At 40.7% G+C, this 5,216-nt stretch overlaps 1 pseudogene; it reads left to right on the forward strand.

The window, feature by feature from the left end:
- Positions 1–3,642: 3,642 nt before the first annotated feature.
- LOC133365741 (5S ribosomal RNA) lies at positions 3,643–3,761 on the forward strand (annotated as a pseudogene).
- The last annotated feature ends 1,455 nt before the right edge of the window (positions 3,762–5,216 follow it).

Raw genomic sequence — 5,216 nt, forward strand, 5'->3', positions numbered from 1 at the left:
AGTCTGTAAATCAGGAAAGGACTTCTCTTTGTCTGAGACTGTAGAACTGAGAGAGCTATGAGAGTAAGGGGGTACTCTGGATGAATATTGCCTTGGGGTGGCGGCTAGGGAATCTCCTCTGCTGAGGGATTTCCTACCTGCTTTTTATATTACTACTATTATTAATTACTATATTGTTATTGTCACTATCATTATCAGTATTATTATTTTGATTTATTATCTGCTCTTCACCCTAGGGTCCCATGGTGGGTCACAACATTTAAAATACATTAAAAACAGTTCAAAACAAATTACAATCACAAGAATACGGTTGGGATAAGCAAGTTTGCATGCCCTTTAATAGGGAGATGTTCCTTCTAGCCAGAATTTGGGGACACCTCTATGCTTGTTTACTGTAATGTAACTTCCTATTTGTTAGGTGTTATTTTCCCTTCTTCCCTTCCTCTTCTTTTTTAAGAGATGTTGTTCTCTTACTAGCATAATTCTTCATTAAGCCACAGGAGAGAGAAGCATCCACAGGCTTCTCTCCCAGATGATCCCAATTATGGACTAAATCTACTACCTATTTCTATCTTTTCTCTCGAAGCTAGAGCCTATGTTTCCTGAACATACAAAGGGTTGTGAGTAAATTTTCTTAATACTTGTTAATAAAGAAGACTGTCTCTGTTCTTTTATTCAGCTAGTCTGTATGAGGGGACGGGCTGGTTAATTCTCATTCTGCTTTTGCTAAGTATATACTCTGCTAAGAAATAGAACTACTAAACTGTTTCTATTTCATTTAAACCAAATAAATACTCCCCTCAAGCTACTAGAAAACAACTGTATTGTTTTAGCATTACCAGCTCATGTTCTGTTCTGTTCTGTTCTTTTGGCTCCCTGCTACCTCAAGCTAAACTCTTCTTCCCTACAGATCTCAGTAATTACTCAGAACACTTATTGGCCTTCTCTGAAGTAGTTGATGGACTTGTCCCATTGATTTTAATCCCATTGATTTAACTGAGAGAATGTACTTGATATGGGAAGCTGCCTTACACTGAATCAGAACATTGGTCTATCTAGCTCATTTTTGTCTACCACACTGACTGCCAGGAGCTCCCCATGGTTTCAGGCAGGGGTCTCTTCCAGTGTTACCTGGAAATGCCAGGAATTGGACTAAGGACCTTTTGCATGCAAAACATGTGCTTTGAGCTAAGGCCCTTTCCAAAAGGAAAGGCCTCCATTAAACTCTACCATTGAAATTGATGGATCTTAACTTGAGTGTGCAACTTTAGCCAGATCATGTATTCAACTTGCTTATAGCAAAGGGTTTTTACAAACTTTGGTACGGCCTCCCCAAAATGTCTCTAGAAAGACAAAGAGGGGTATGTCATCTAGCTGTCCTTTCCTGCTATTCATGGTTTGGTAATGATGTGATAGAAAATAAAGAGAAAGACCTTGGACATCTACTGCTCCAAATGTCTGGAGAAATGACCATGGAGGAAAATCTTGAAGAAAAATAGGTAGTTGCCCCACTGACCATGAGAGCCACCAATCAATAGATGTGATAGAACTTCCTTTATTGTGCTAACTAGGATTTGAAACAAAGATTCTTTCCTCGTCCAACTGAGAATGTGTCTGACAGGTCCAGGAAGAAGGACCATACGTGACCTCCGGCAACTGTCCATGCTTTCCTACGAGACATTTTACTTCCCCAATCTTGGCTGACCAGTGAACTTTAGTGATTAAGGGATTGAGCGGTCAGCAGGGAAAACCTCATATTAAATCTCACATCAGCCATAAACTTCCTGGGTGGTCCAAGGCAGGACCTTGACTCTCAGCTTTCCAGATGTAATGTAGGGATAATAGTACTGACCTACCAGACATCATCATTATAAGACTTTCCGAAGTGCTTTGAGCATGTAGGGAAAGTGTTCTATAAAAACACTATTTGTCATGGAAGGATTGGAAGACATCAACTCGGAAGCTAGACAAAAATTTGCCTCAATCCAATAAGAACAGAACAGCAACAGAAAACCCCTGACTCCACCCAGATAGAAGTCCAGTGCCAGCTAGCAACTAAACTATATGACATTATATCCACACAGTATTATTGTTGAAATACTTTGTTTCCAGACTCCAAATCTTCACTTTTCCGCATCCACACCCAATATAGTTTTAACTGATTTTAAAATTGTATTTTTATAGTACTGTAATCTGAAGGATGGGTAAGAAATCAAACAAACAAACAAAACAGAATACAAAACCAAAACCAAAACCAAAACCAGTCCAACTACCTCACATCTTCAGCCCACTTTTTTTTTGTTTTTGTTTCTCTAGTGATTGAAGTTAACTGGAATGATTAGTATTCTCCATTTGGGATGAACTTCCAAAGTAAGTAGCAGAGAGGACTTGTAGGAATGGGGAAATGAGAACTGCTTATGTTGGCCCACAGGGCTGGCACCAGGCATACTGGGGCCCTTGGCCCCAGCCTGCCCCAGCACCTGCATGCACACCCTACCTACCTCTCCCTTGAAGTAAATGCTGGCTGTGCTGTGGGTGCATGACTGCCATCAACCAAGATGGTGGCTGAGGCTTCCCTAAGGGGCTGATGCTTCTGCTGCCATCTTGGTTGATGACAGGCATGCAGCCGCAGCTCACCCAGCATTTACTTCAAGGGAAAGGTAGGTGGGGCAGGCAGGCAGGCATTGCAGGCCTGCTTGGTAGTAGGGCTGGGAGTTGCAGAACATGGAAAGGAAAGCCACCCACCCACTCTAAGTAGGGGTCCTCGGCCAGGGCCTGACCTGGCTGCCCTCTGGTGCCAGTCCTGTTGGCCCAGTGCAGATGTTATAATGCCGAGTCACATAACCATGGATAAGCAATTGGGATTGCTCTACAGACTCATGCACCCCTCCTTCACTTCTTATTTAAGTATGTCTCTCTTCCCTTTCAGTTTCATAGATCTTGTGTTTGTGTTCCACAAATCTTGTGTTTGTAATGCTAACTAGAATTGCCAGGTCTCCGGTTTTTGCCTGGAGACTCTGGGGTTTTTGGGTCCTTTCTGGGTCTCTGGGTGAGTTACCCCAATCTCCAGACTCTTAGCTTTCATTTAAAAAAAAAAGTTTCTAGGTGGTTTGGTTGAAGAGATATACACCAAAATGTCAGCCCCTCTCCTGCAACTTCTATTAGTAGCGGCTGCTCTAATCCTCACCCTTTCAGATTTTTAGCCAATAAGTGAAGTCAGGGTTGAAGCTTTAATCCTATACTCACTTTTCTGGGAGTAAAGTTGCAATACTAATCCCACATACCTGGGAGAAAACCCCATTGAATACAGTAGGACTTAGTTTTGAGTAGACATGGTCAGAATTGTGCTGTAAATCAGTGGAACTTTTGAGTGAACATCATAAAGAATTGTGTTGTAACACTTTCTCTTCCCTTCCAACTTATTTTTTTAAGCAATTAAGCAGGGCTTACTTAGCTGTCAGAGAGCCAGTGTGGTGTAGTGATTAAGGTGTTGGACTACGACCTGGGAGACCAGGGTTTGAATCCCCACATAGCCATGAAGCTCACTGGGTGACTTTGGGCCAGTCACTGCCTCTCAGCCTCAGAGGAAGGCAATGGTAAACCACCTCTGAAGGCAGTACATTTACATTTACCTAGCTGTCACCTTATGGCCATACTACCCTGAACAAGCCTAATCTCGTCTGATCTCGGAAGCTAAGCAGGGTCAGGCCTGGTTAGTACTTGGATGGGAGACAGCCTGGGAATACCAGGTGCTGTAGGCTTAGAGGAAGGCAATGGTAAACCACCTCTGAATACCTCTTACCAGGAAAACCCTATGAATATATCCAAAAAGATTCATAGGGTCGCCATAAATCATAATCGACTTGAAGGCATATAACAACAAAACTTAACTGTCACAGCTTTTATTTGGTAGGGAATTAATACTAATTTTTAAAAAATGTTCCACAATGACCAACTGGTTTTGACAATAAATTATTATATGGGATGTACATATTTTTACATATCTAGTGTGTGTATATATATATGGAGTCTTTCCAACAATCCTGTGAGGTAGGGCTGCTGATTGGAAACCAAGGCAGCTCACAACAAGAAGTAAATCCATTTAAAATCCAATAACCATAAAAACAAGTATAAAACACTTGCAAAACAGATGAAAGTGGCATGATTCTGAATTTCGGTTTGGGTGAGTGAAGTCCTTATCACTTGAGATTGCAGTCTGGTACATATTTACCTGTTTGAGTAACCCCCACTAAATACATTGGGACTTGCTTCTGAGGAACATGCATAGGATTGCACTATTAATATTTGTATGGGTTGTGTAAATAAAAAATATCTTTGACAATCATGCTTATATGTCTTAATATTATATCTCGATACATATCTACGGTTTAAGTGTGCCCTTCCTTGGGGTGGTTGTGGTCCTCCTCTGTTGTTTTCACCCTGAGGGGCAGATTAGACTGAGAGATGGTGAGTAGCCCATGGCCACCCAGTAAACTTTGTAGCTGATTTCCATTTTTAAAAAAATAATTAAAATGATTTATATGCAAGGCAATGTTTATGAAGTAATGCAGATCCACATAATAGTTGTGAAACACATCCAACTTGCATTTAAAGCACATGACTTCCCCCCAAGAATCCTGGGAAGTGTAGTTTCCCTCTCGCAGTTATAGTTCCCACCACACTAAACAAACTACAGATCCATTATTCTGTGGTGGGATTCATATGCTTCAAATGTGTGTTGAATGTGCTTTAAATGCATAGTGTGGATTTGCCTTAGGTATGCTGTGCATCCAAGAGTGCATTTAAAAGAACAATTTTAAAAGATATGTTTTTAAACAGAAGGGCTGTAGTTCAGTGGTAGGGCACATGTTTTGCATGCTAAGGTCCAAAATTCAAAATCTGGAAAAGACTATTGCCTGGAATCCTGGAGAGCTAGTGCTAGTCCATGTAATCAGTACTGAGCAAGATGGTACCAAATGACCTGAGTTGGTATAAGGCAGATTCTTTTGTTCCTAAAAGAGAAAAGAGAGCCAAGCGCCCCAGTGACTCCAAAATTTATTTATGTATTTGATATACAACATTATATACAGCTTTATTGTGAAAAACCACAAAGTGGTTTACAGAAGGAATTAAAAATAAAGTTATTGGCAAAAACAGTTAAAGAAAGGTATTTAAAAACATTCACAATAATAAAACCAACTATGAGTTAAAAACAG

The sequence above is a fragment of the Rhineura floridana genome, chromosome 10, assembly GCF_030035675.1.
Source record: "Rhineura floridana isolate rRhiFlo1 chromosome 10, rRhiFlo1.hap2, whole genome shotgun sequence".
In the NCBI taxonomy this organism is placed as follows: domain Eukaryota; kingdom Metazoa; phylum Chordata; class Lepidosauria; order Squamata; family Rhineuridae; genus Rhineura; species Rhineura floridana.